Source organism: Plectropomus leopardus, chromosome 7 (assembly GCF_026936395.1).
Source record: "Plectropomus leopardus strain MGB_pleo_1.0 chromosome 7, ASM2693639v1, whole genome shotgun sequence".
Classification (NCBI taxonomy): Eukaryota; Metazoa; Chordata; class Actinopteri; order Perciformes; family Serranidae; genus Plectropomus; species Plectropomus leopardus.
In genome coordinates this window covers 23,339,131-23,352,360 of record NC_142182.1, presented here as the reverse complement: position 1 = coordinate 23,352,360, position 13,230 = coordinate 23,339,131, and the positions used below count along the sequence as shown (strand labels likewise).

The window sequence follows — 13,230 nt, the reverse complement described above, 5'->3', positions numbered from 1 at the left end:
GCACTACAGGTAAGAGTGAAAATATGTGTTTTTGATTTGGGGCTGCACTGTCCTTAAAATGATCTAAATGGTGAGCCTCAGAGGATATGACACCTGGAAGGGAGGTAATGGTGAAACCCAATTTGACAATTATTCTGTTCAGGTGTCACTCTGTACAGGTTGAAAATGGACAGCTGTATTTGGATTCAGAGGACAAGCTCACTGTTTTGCATTGGGAATTGCCTTTGGGAGCTGTCCATGGTGCTGAAGTGTAACTTCAGGCTTAAGACCCTCAAGATTTTAATGTTAAACACTTAATTTATTGTCCACATTTTCACTAATTTATCCAGTGTTGTTGTAAAGCCCCTTTTGAAAACTCTCCAGAAGAGTGGCCTCCATAAAATAGTGTTAGTGCTATTATCTTGACAGGCCTCTGAGTCATCCGCAGTACAGGAATATATCGTGACTGATAATTGGTGATGGGCTGATGAAGCAAAGTGGCAATATGCTCACTAGAATCACTACAGAACAATTTAGATGTCTTTTCACAAGCTAAGGGAGTTAATATGGAAAACATTTACAATGAAAACCATGTTTTTCCTAAATTAGGTGCATTTTTAAAAGGAAAACAACTGAAGAAACTCCATAAAGATTCTTTGTTATTCACATCTCTTCTTAAACTACACAAACTGTTTAAAAACCCTTTGGGTTATCAGAAAAACACTTTTTAAAATGTATTTGTTTATTTATTTTTGCAAATGTCAATTTGCAATTTTTGGGGTTAACAACAAAACAAATAGAAATTATAAATAAATGAATACAGATTTTTTAAAAGCTATGTAGTAAACCATCCAATCTAAGTACAACTTCCAAATTTCAAACCACGTTACTGGTGATTAAAGCAAAGAAGCAATAGTCTAGGTGGTCAAAAGATGCTCACAGTGTTTCAGTATTCGTCAAAGCAAACCCAAATGATGTTGTGATTCAAGAAATAAATGTGTATGTGAGAGTGTACATTCATGTTTTTAAGAAGGTATAGGAAGCTCTAGTTTACTGACATGTGATACTGTATTTAAAATTCCAGTAACAATTTTTAATAGGTTGTAATCTCCGGGGCTGAAAAATGAAGTGCAAACTGCAGTTCCTTGAAAGGCCTCTGGAGACTGGATCCAAAACAGAGTCAATCTCCATAGACCCCCATTTTAAAATGCCTGTCTTTACAACAGAAATAAACATGTTTACAGCCTGATACAAAGAACAGTTTTGGTCTCTATAGCTTACCTCCCCGTTCATGACAACTGCACGAATGGAGAATTTTTATATATCTCAAACGTTTCCATTCTATTAAAACCCAAAGTTATGCCTTTTTAAGGGGAGGGCTGCTTGATTTACAGGCTGTCTGTGAGGTGTCACTACAGGCTATGAGTGAGATCCACCCCTCACTCCTCCACATCTCCAGCCTCTCGTCCAAATATGGTTACTTCTGGCTTGCTCTGTGAACTGCGGTCAACCTAGGCAACGCTGATCAAATGTGAATCAAAATTCTGTTAATTCATTGCCTATTTCTCACCTAAAATGTTCTCAGAAACATATTTAAGTGTCCTGTTTAGCTGTAAAATAAGAAAGTTACTGACCAGTGGGCAATGCTGCTTGTTGGTTCAACTTTTTCCAACATGGCAGCTGGGTCACACACTTTCTCATTTTACAGCTTAATGGTACACAAATACATATTTTTGAAAACATCTGATGCAAGTAATAGTCAATGCAAAAACAGAATCTTCATTCATATTTGATCAGCGATGGCTATTTGACAGTTTACGAGGAGTGACTGACAGACACTCTTTGAAAATGGCTTGTGACTGGCCAAAGTTTTCTTTTGGGAGGCTAGATTTTCTAAAGCCTGAAAACACAGCCAAGTAAATTCTTGCATGGTTTTTGCCCAAATATGCCAAACTTAATCTGCCTACCCCTGCCTTATGTGATTACTGGTTTGATACCACAGGCTACATAAAGGTGGACGACATGATAGTGTCCCAAAAGTGAAGCCAAAAAATCTCGATCGCCCCCTGGTGGCTGGTTGCAGAATAGGCAATAAATCCTGCTCCCTCCATGTTAGTGAATGCGATATGGACCAAACTAAAAACTCAAAGTACACACAAAATACATTTTTCCTAAAGATAGTTTCTGTCATCTAAGGTACTTGTCATCACCTTGATGTTTTTTTAAGTGTTTTTCTGATAAGTTTGGCCTTAATTATTCATTTAATGCTATGAGGGAAAAAAGGGAATCTGACACAATTATTAACAGCTGTGTGTGCCAATCCGTGTCTTGGCATTCAATGGCGCTTTTCACGAGTGGTGAGATGCGTGTTTGGGTGGGAACTCCACCAACACAGAGATAACTAATGCATAGAGTCCAACTCCATGTTATGTCACCAGCGCAAGATGGCAGTGGCTGTTTCCAGGATATTTTTGCTTCACTTTTGCACAGCAGGGGGTAAGTGGGGACGTGTCGTCCATCTTAATATACAATCTATGTTTGATACCCACTGTCAGCACTTAGTTAGGGAAAGCTGTCCCATCCTGACCTTTGACCTATCTGCAGAGTTAAAAGAGCATAAAACAGAATTCAGTAAGCATGTGGCAGTTTTTTCAATTAAGAAACTTTGTTTTGCAGAATTATGAGCCGTTATCTTTATATCGACAATGTACGATCATCCTCAGTACTTTCCATCTTTAATTTAATACAAATAAGAGACATGTTGCTTTTGAAAATAGCTAACTGCACCTTTTCCCAAGACACACACTGTCACTGATGCATGTATGGCTACACAACACCCACATCATATACACAGATGTTGGCTACTGATTGGGAACCTGCCCACCTGTTTATGAATTTTTAGCCTTGCTCCTTTGAAAAGTTGCCCAAACTACTTTAGTCATTGTGTTTTTTGCAGGCGTGCCAAAAGAAGCTGTGCTTCTATGTGTGATGTATGAGAATAGAAAGAAAGGAAAAGGGTGAATAAGAGGAAGGGCGAGAGGCAAGCAGAGAGACTGTGACAAAAATACTTCACCATTAGGACTGAATTAGGCCTTATGATTCATCCTCTTCAATTGAGACACACTTTTGCAACGCTGTAGGATGTTCCATCTCACGTCTGGTAGCCATTTAGCACTACACCTTTTGGATTTTTTGGTGCGAGAATCACGCACCAAACACTTAACAAAGAGTGTGAGTGATGTTTGGGAGGGGTGTGTGATCAACAACAGAGATGACAGATGCTCCGTCTACGCCCCAAAATACAAATATTCCACTAACCTGCAAAAATTAGGCGAGGAAAAGGTGGAAGGTTGAATCTGTGGTTGTCTATCCCAGGTTCAGGCAAATGTGTGCCCTGCAGAAGTGCCCTTGAGGATGTCCTGGTGTTTCAAAGAGGCTCTGTAGCTGCTGCTGACCTCTGACCTCTCTGCGAATAAAGGGAAAAGATGAGTTTTCTCACAGGAATCAGTAAGAAAATCACAATAAACAAGAAAATAAGAGTAAACAAGTGTTGCTGTAGGTAAAAGCTTTGCAGGACAGAGATGTGTGATCGCAGTACAAGGCGGGGGACCCACATGGGGAGATATTTATCATAGAAGACGTCATCAGCACCAATGGAAGTCACGCAGCATTCAGGGGTCAGTGCCAAGGCTGATGACAGAGTTATAGAGACAGAGAGAGATCCTGGGTGTGACTAAGACACTCCGACCATGGAAAAACAGTGTGCTGCTCTCCTCTCCTCCTCCATAATAACATAAACACACAAGTCAGTCAGCCTGTTTGAGCGGAAATGTTAGTCTTGATAACGAAATGAAAATGTCGCTCCCTCCATTCGGCCTATTGAGCTTCAACCCTCCGCCTTCTTTTTTTTTTTTTTTAAAGCATGTCAATACAATAATAATGCCTTCCAAAACATTTGCCTTGGGTATACGATGGCCCCCGTCTTTTCCACTTGGATCTCTGCTCATGTGTGTATGTGTTTGTTGTATACACACAGGTCCTTTTAATTTGTTTGATGTCCCCTCCCATCTGCCTTGTGGCTTTCCATTCCGACTTGTAGGCTGCGTCTTTCTAGGAAACAGTGGGTGTTTTGGTCTGATGTTTACTATTGGGCCCCAGTGGATGAGGGCAAGCGTACACACAGAAAAGAAGGGATTCAAGGGATCCTTTGCCAGGGTAATGCTTTACGTAATGCACCATTCTGACTAAAAAACTAAACAAAGCAGAGACAGCTACAATATCACAATTGTAATGTCTTGTCTTTTTTGGGGGGGGTTAATTTTTCTATCTAATTTTTGCCTTTTCCCCGTAGAAACATGGCAGCGCATCATGGCAAACGTCATAGACAAGGACCTGCTGTGGACCCTATGTAAACATAAACCACTCATTCTGAGGTAGCATTAACATCAACTGTTATGTTTAAGTAGTTATACACTAAACTAAATATGGTAACCTTTAACCAAGTATGTCGTGTCAGATCAATAAGTGATTTATGTTAGTCAATCATTAAGGGCTTTTAGGTGTTGTTATAGAGCGCACAGACCAACAACATATTTAAATGTTTCATGTGGAGGACTTATGGGTTTAGAGGAGTAGAAACAGAGAAGTGAGAGTTGTGGTGGTAGATAAGACTGTAGTGCATCTAACATGCATGCAGGAGATTACATTTACCAACAAGTAGCCATAATCACAATATTTAACATACCCCTATTCACCAAAATCCTATACACCGGAAATTTAAAAGACGAAACACAAAAAAGAGCTGAATTGGAGCATTTCATGCATTATTACTCTGTTAGATAATTTAAACCTTTGAAACCTGGATGAACATCATTTTCGTGCTAGGTACAGATCCCTTTTACAAACAGTTTATCTTTTAACCCTGAGAAAATCTTTCTATAACATGGGGGGAAAGTAAGCATCCTGAAAAGACATGTCCTGCATTTTGCAAGAAATAAGTAGATTTAGATTTTTTTCAGACTGTATTTATATTAACCTAATTGTGTATGGAAATTATGTTACAGAATTATTATTATTTATTACTAATTTTATTTAGCATTTTTTCTGGGGTTTTTTTGTGTTTTTTTTGTTTTTGCCTGGCTTTTGTTTTTGCTATTTCTACATCATTTTCTTGGCTTTCTAAACTTTCCTTTTTGTGTGCAAATTTTCAGATAATTTTCGTGTACTTTTTTTTTTCTTCTAATTTTGTGCTATTTTCCTAGTCATTTTTTCCTATGTTGCTCATTGTCTTCTTACCATGTTTTTAAAAGACAGCAAGCCAATGTGCTCAGGTTTCAAAGGGTAAAGACTGATTTTTGTCCAGTTTGTTTTCTGGCTTAGCTTTATGATAATTCTCAAAATAATTCAAACTAAAACAACATTAAAGGGAAGCTTAAAAATATGGCCTTCAAATCCAGAAGAATCATTGCCAGGTTTACTACGTGGGACCATTTTTGTTGAGAGTGTGTACAGAGATATGGCTGGCCAGGTTTTGTTTGAATTTCAAGCCCAGATTAAGGAACCCTGCGCCCTCTCCTCCCTCCCCTCCCCTCCCCCTATTTATTTTTCCATCTCTCCTGCCTAAATGATGTCAATGGAAGCAGAGCTATAGTGCTATTTATAGAACACCCCCTCTACACAACACACACGCACGCACACACACACACACACACACACACACACACACACACACACATATGCACACACCACCACTACCACTTACATACCCCCCTTACACTCAACACCAGCCATTCTCAGCATCACATGCTTGTTGTGAGCTCTGCTGCACACAATAAACCACCTCAAGAGAAGAATCCGGATGAATCGAGCCGCTGAATATTTATGAACGGCTTTGTCACATATGTGCTCCGCGCGCGCACACGCATGCGCGTACGCCCATCTGCCCCATCACCTCTCCTCGGCCCCCCTTTCATTTCTTGTGTGTGTGTGTGTGTGTGTGTGTGTGTGTGTGTGTGTGTGTGTGTGTGTGTGTGTGTGTGTGTGTTTGCTCCCCATGCTTGGTTATTGCCGGTGCAGCCGCACTTCCCTCTACAGGAGAAAAAACAAAGAAGGAGAAAAAACCATTGAGAGGGACAGGAGCGATGCGCGCCCCCTGTCGTCCTCTTCTACTTCTGCTGCCGCTCTTCATTCACTCATTTCGTGCAGTCATTCATTCATTCATCACTTTCCCACTCAGTCATTCACACAAATCCTCCCGCGGAGTCTGTGAATGGGAGACCAAATGGGATGAATGCAGGGAGCCACCTGTTCTGTTGCTGCACTATTTGCTGCCGTCATTATAGTTTGTTTGGGGTATACAATTGGAATCACCAACTTGTGCGCGTGCTCGTGCATGACGGGGAAGTGGGGGGTTTCTAACAACAATGTAAAGTCTCAGGGGACACCTGAGTACACTGTGTTCCCTGGGTATGAATTTTGGGAGCTCTATGCATAGACCAAATAACCCCCTCTCTTTCTCTTTCTCTCTCCACGACTCGTTCTGTCTCTTGACATTCACATGCTAGATTACGTAACATAGTTGGGGGGGTTTGGAGTTGAAAGCTGGAGGAGTGGTGGTGGTGGTGGTGGTGGTGGTGGTGAGGGAGGGCAGGGGGGATGTTTAAAGTCTCCTTCCATCACAAATAAATGCACGGTTTGCTGCACAAGCGTCTTCGATTGAGAAGAACTCATGAGGTCTGTTTTTTTAGACTGCCTTCTATTTCTGAAAGGCGGCCGTGATAAAAATAAACCACCCCCCCCTCTCCTCCCAAAATCCATCATCCACCCCCACCCACTCTTAGATTCAGAAAAGCTGAATTTCAAACCCGTCCTCCATCAACGGGATCGTGTAAATATCTGGCGGCTGATGATGCGCTTTATCGGCAATATTAAAGACAATTTGTGGGCTCTTTGGCCAAAAATTTGCGTCCAGAAATCAATTTAACCACCGCTTTAGATTTCCCGAATATCTCACCTTAAATAAAATATAAATTATTATGATCTAATTTTTGCTATAAGGGTATAAATCGTTGCTTCTCTTCAAATGTTTCACATTCTTCTTGACTAAAGCGCATCATTTGTCGTCGCTGGAATCGTTTCCTTGTATGTTTGGCCATTTGTGTTTTTGTCGTGCGACAGAAGGAATTTTTTAAATTTAAAAAACCTAAACCAACCCCGGCTTGGTATGCATATAATACACAGCAGCAGATATAAGGTTGGCTGGTAATTATAGCGATACTGTGAGCATCCACAGCGGTCACACGTGCAGCAGCCGCTTCCCTTCACTCCTGCTGAAGTTGACATGTTAACACTCACTGGCTGCTATATTTAGCCCAGCCTCACAGTGCTGTTACTATTCCCAGCATTGTACATGGGGGGGCGGATGGTGCGGGTTTTTTCTTTTTTTTTTTTTTTTTTTAAAAGGGAAGAAAAAGTTCCCTTTCACAACTGATTTATTTTTCGCGTACATGGTGGCCTGCTGCTAGTGATACCTCACTAGTTCAGGGACGCTGCACTTAAAGGTCATCACGATTTCAAGATTGACTGCAACTGTTGGGAAATTAATGCCTGAACATAAACAGCTGATCAGTGCAGAAATCAGGCCATCAATGGTTAGGCAAAGCACTGATTGTGTGTAGCTGACCTTGACCTCTGACCTCTGTGTGGAGCAACAGGCCAAAAAAAAAAAATTTCCTCACATTACTATCAAACTCTATAGTGAACCCCAGTAATGAGTCCTAAAACCCAGAAATCTGTTAGCATTTCAGGACCCTCTGTTCCCATGTCTTGAAGTCAAAATTTTTTATGGGTTTTTTGTTAGAAGCCTGAAAAAAGGTCTATGGTTAAAGCAAGCTTAAGAGAGCTTCACATTTTGTTCTACAGTGTAAAATATGTCAGCAAATACCCCACTTGTGAACTCTGAATCTTTTATGTCTTAAAAGAGGCGTTGCTAAAAAGTGGCTTTATTAGACTACAGAGCATCATCAAGCTGAACCATGCCGAACATGGCTTTACAGCTTCGTAGTGGTGCTGACTGTAGTGTGTTCAGCCTTGCATAAGATTTTTACCTCTGGTGACTGCATTAAAAGAAAATTCTAATAGTGGTGTTCATCTGTGAAGACAGAGATTGTTTTCTGCAATAACCCAAAATCCAGTGGAAGAATCCCATAGGCTTTTTGACGAGGGAACCTGGGTAACTCTAGCCTCCGGGTTGGCCTACAGAAAAACGTCATCCCTGGGGCACTCTAGATCAATATTTTCAAGATTTCCACACCTGCGTTCAATTGGTGTTGGAATTGTTGGAAAAATGAGTTCCCTACTGGAAAAATTCATGTCAATGCTCCCTCATGTCGAACAACAACTCAGAATCTGTGAAAATTTTGGTACATTTTGGAGTTGCTGAGTTGACATCATGCATGCAGAAACACGGTGGACGAAAGTAAATGTTCAGCTGATGACAAACTTTTTAATAATTTCACATATTGCATGTCAGTGTTTTGCACATATGTATTTTCTAATATGGCATTAGGACATAAACTTAATTGCTGTCCACCTAGCGAGGCCGAGATTAGTTAGAGAATGTATTTATCAGCATCAGTCAGGTAAAAGTAATATTTAAAGGTTCAGTGCGTAAGATTTAAGGGGATTTAGTGGCTCAGTGGAGAGGGCTGCAGATTGCAACCAGCTGAAACTTCTTGCAGTTAGACTTCCTTGGGTGTTCATTGTTCAGGACATTTTTACCGGAAGCCAAACTATCCAAGGAGGTCTCATCTTCGAAACAAACGCAAAAGTAAAACCACTGAATAAGGCAGTTTCATGTTTCAAGTAAATATTTCTCCTATACTCCCTTGCATGTAGGAGACGGGCGGCTGCTAAAGAGTGCTCACCTTTTTCCTCTGATAACTTAAGATCCAGATCTTCAGGAGGTTTATTCCAGGAGCCAAATTATCTGCAGAGGTCTCTTCCACTCAAAAACTAATGGACAGAAAGATGGTGGTGCAACATCCCAGTCTCCGTAGATAAGGACCCATGCCCTATGAAGATATAAACAAGACAAACACCTGTTATTTTCAGGTGATTATACACTACACAAAACATACGTATTATAGTATAGGCCCTATACAATGTAAGCTTACCTATCCCCCTTAATCCTACACATGGGATCTTTTAGTAGTTTTGGGGCATGTACTGTGGCAGCAGTCTGGGACAAAATACTTCTTCAAGCTGTTATCGGAGAGTGGTTTAAATGCTCTGAGCAGAAAAATAAAACACATTATCGTTGTGTTGTTTGTGTTGTTTCTACATTATGATTTGAGCTCATGAACACACCAAAGTCAGAACTTCCCAAATCTGGAAATGGTACCATCTGAGGAGCACGTAAATGCAGCATATGATTGGCCAAACTGGACACAACACTATTAAACTCACACCTTACATGCCTGAGTCTATTGAAGGACAAATAACAATGTTTTCATGGGTGTTTATCTATGCTTCAATCAAATGCTGCTGTCACTCAAATTGAATTACATTTTTTTTTTTTTAATCAAAAAGTTTTTGTAAAGCATAGTTCTCTCTGGATGCATTTTGGGTAAACCCTGCCTTGATATAAACTGTCTGATTCGAGTCTTGTAAGATTTAAGCACTAAGGACAGTTCCTGTCCTGTAAGTCCTGTAACCTGCTGCACACCACGTATCTACGGTCCATAAGTGGTGTTTCTTTCCCCTATCCTAATAACCTTTCATGATCATTGATGGAAAACTTTAGGAGGTAAAGGGTGGATGCAAAGCAGACTTCATTAAAAACTACAATAAGACAACTTTGGTGCTAAGAAGAACATGCAGCTTCACTTTCACTGCACAAAACTTTAAAGGGGAACTACGCTCAAGATCAAAATCCCTACATGTTATTTCAATGGTCTAACATAGTCTAAGAATATTAGTAAAATCAACAACTATCTCCAAAATCCAAAAACTAGAGGGCTAGAACTCAAATGTGTGATGTCATCAAGTATATAGTCTGGAGCTGCTCCATCGACGATGGATTTGTAAAGATGTTATAAATTATATATATATATATATACTACCCCTTATCCACCAACATGCAACCAGTTCCATTCCATTTCCCTCAGCTTATTTGGAATCGTTTGGAGAATTTCAACCAAAAAATGAATTGGTTCTTAACACGAAAAGTTGGTTACCAGTTGGAACCGAAAAATAGCAGGTTTTTCTTGACCTGGAGTGCAAACTGTGACAACAGCAGTGGGTATGTCATATTCTACACATGGGAAAAAGAGGATGGAGAAAGCAACGTAGGAGATATCAAGTGAAAAATTATCAGGAGCATACAGTGATCTTACTAACACTTGGTCCATGCTTGTTTTATTTTGAATTTAAAGCGAATGCTGTATCTGTAGTGACAGAACAAAAGCTTGCATGTAGTAAATGTGATCCACCCTTTTGCTACTACAGTTTACGTCAGTGATGCATTTTGCAACACACTGCATTCACAACACATCCATGAGTACAGTGGTTCTGCTCAAAACCGGTGGAACTGCGGGAGTGATTATGAAATAGCACCGAGATGCTGAGAATCCTGAACAGGACTGGCTCAAGAACCAGAGCTAATTTGGTGGAGAGGGGGTATAAGTGCACCCAGGGACTGTATATGGGTACATTTTCTGTTTTGGAGCTGAGACCTCTACAGTAGAATTAAGATTATTTGGGTACAAAAAAGACAATTTCTGTGATTCCAAAAAAGTCAGCCTCCCATTCACTGTCTATGAAGCAGCTCCAGACTTTATACTCTATGACATCACAATTTTGAGACGTTCATCTCTTGTGTCTGGCTGTCAGAGAGAGTAGCTCATGCTCACAAATATTGACTGAATTTTTCTGGGCCATGGAAATAACATATTGGAATTCTTAATTGAGGTGGTGTTCCACTTTAATGTAATGCAAACTGTGACTGATGCAAAACTATGTGCACCATCTAATAAAAACGGCTGAAACAATGAACAGAGTCAGTAGCATTTTCCCTAGATTCCTACATAATGGGTCTAGACTAAAGAGGACAGGAAAGCGGTATCCTCTTGTTGGATGTGGAGAATTTGAGCGTCTCTCTTGGATAATGCTCACATGTAATCGTTAACCTTACGAATGAGAAACGCACTTTATTAGTACTGCTTGTTTCTCATCCCAGTTGCTTTAATACACTCAAGGTACATCTTGAGTCTGTTACTCCGATAGTGCCCCCCCCCCGCCTCCGCCCCGGCCCTCACTAGCAAAATGTCCAATTAACACATACCAAGCAGAGAGAGACTAAAAAAGACCATGAAGATGAAAAAAATACCACTACCGAAAACAAACCACCACCACAAAATTACACAAAAAAAAAATACATGGAGAAAGAGACACCAAAAGACAAAAAACAGACTCAAAAAGACACAAAACAACAGCAAGAAGACACATCATCGCTACAAAGATGCACTAAAATGACAGAAAAACAATGGTCTCCTTTTTGAAACATTATTTTAGGTTAAAGGGCATTATCACAAATAGGGAACAATTAAGGACTATGAAGGAAAATAGAATACATTATGTTTAGAAGACTGAAGATTATGATGACTATATTTTTGTTTTGTTCTTTAGTAATAGTGTCTTTGTCTCTGTTTTTTACTTGTTTTGCGGCATCTGTCTGTGATATGTTGATGGTTTGTGATGTGCATTGTTTTATTGTTATAAGTATAATAAAAAAAACAGTTACACAAAATTAGCTAAAATAGACAGAAAACACAGATAATGAGACGCAAAATGACCACAGAGAAAGAAAGAAAATACATCAAAGAGAAGACACAAAAGTACCTCAAACAGACCCAAATTACTTGAAAAGATACACAAAAATCACAAGGAGATACAAGATGACAAAAAGACACAAAACAACAACGAGGCTCAAAAAAACACACACAAAAAGATGCATAAGACTACAAAAAGACACCAAACAGCCATAAAGTGTGTGCGTCTTGCTTTTATGTAGGAGTGGTGGTGGGGCTCGTTGCATATCTGAGCCCAGGGGCCTCACTGTCTTCTACTCCGCCCATGCATTTAAATGCCTTCTGATTGATTAGAAGATACTTTTCCCTGTGATTCATTTTTTAACACCACTAAAAAGTTGGGAACTAAAGTTGGAGAAAACTTTGCAATCTGCTCAAGAAGTTGTGTAAAAATGAGTAGGCCTGCTGTACCAGAAAAACAGGAACTCCAGAGTGAATGTAATTATGGCAATGAACGCTCTGCTCTGCAGGCTGCAGTTCAGACATATGAAAACAGGAGGGCAGTAGTTTGGCATGAAATTACTACACATATTTGTGTGAATTTCAACAGTTAAATCTGCATGTTAGCCAAAGCTGCATCATCTCATTCAGGAAACAAATCTCGGTTTAAAGTTGTTTTCCAAAATAACAGCACTTAATACAACACATAACTAAAGCAGGCTAACCAGTGACAGCACAACACACAGACAATATTGTGGCTGAGCTCAAACATTAAGATCACTTCTGGGACCTAAATCACCTCAATACAGGCAACAAGAGCATGAAAATCGAAAAGCATGATCTTTCATTGTAGCAAATGTGCAGGAAACAGGCACCCATGCATGCTCAGTGTAGATTTTTGCCTCGTGTCTTTTGGGGCTACAGTGTGCAGGCCTGGTTAGATCAACACCAACACCCCCTCCCAATGGTTGGTAATAAAGTGAGGAAACCCATTGAGTTCCACCAAGTGCTTCAGGACTATTGATTTACCTTCACTTCTACTCTCACATGGACTCGTACAGTCGCTCCTTCCTTCTCTCTTTCTCTCTCTGAGGGTCGTCTTCGCTTCCTCTCCCGCTGCTGCCGCCCACTCCTCCTCCACCACTTGATTATTTTCAGCTCCGTGTGTGTGTATGTGTGTGTGCAAACGCATGTGCAAGGCACTGGCTTTCTTGCTGGCTGACTGGCGGGCTGGTTTGGGAAATACCTGGTCACGATCAATGAGGAGAGGGTTTATCTCGGTTGCATACCGCCCCCTACTGGCCTGAACTGAGAACTTAAACTCAGACCTTAAACGCACCATGCCTGTGCCAAAAGATGTACAGTGTCTCTGCAAAAATAAATAAATAACATACACCATTAGCCTGCCGTTCAGTGAGGATGAAAGATCAAATTAGTGAATAAA

General features: G+C 40.3%; 1 long non-coding RNA gene across 5 annotated transcripts in view; it reads right to left on the bottom strand.

Annotated features, from left to right (window-relative positions):
- Positions 1-13,029, bottom strand: part of LOC121950683 (uncharacterized) — a 67,161-nt gene extending 54,132 nt beyond the window's left edge. For 2 of the 5 annotated variants that reach the window (XR_015777022.1, XR_015777028.1), the window contains exons 1-3: positions 12,816-13,029; positions 8,904-9,050; positions 3,298-3,445 (exon numbers count right to left, since the gene is read on the bottom strand). This is a non-coding gene — a long non-coding RNA (uncharacterized LOC121950683). Of the gene's footprint in view, positions 1-3,297; positions 3,446-8,903; positions 9,051-9,152; positions 9,268-12,815 lie in introns of all 5 variants that reach the window. The other 3 variants (XR_015777019.1, XR_015777017.1, XR_015777018.1) reach the window with 3 other exon arrangements.
- Positions 13,030-13,230: the final 201 nt, after the last annotated feature.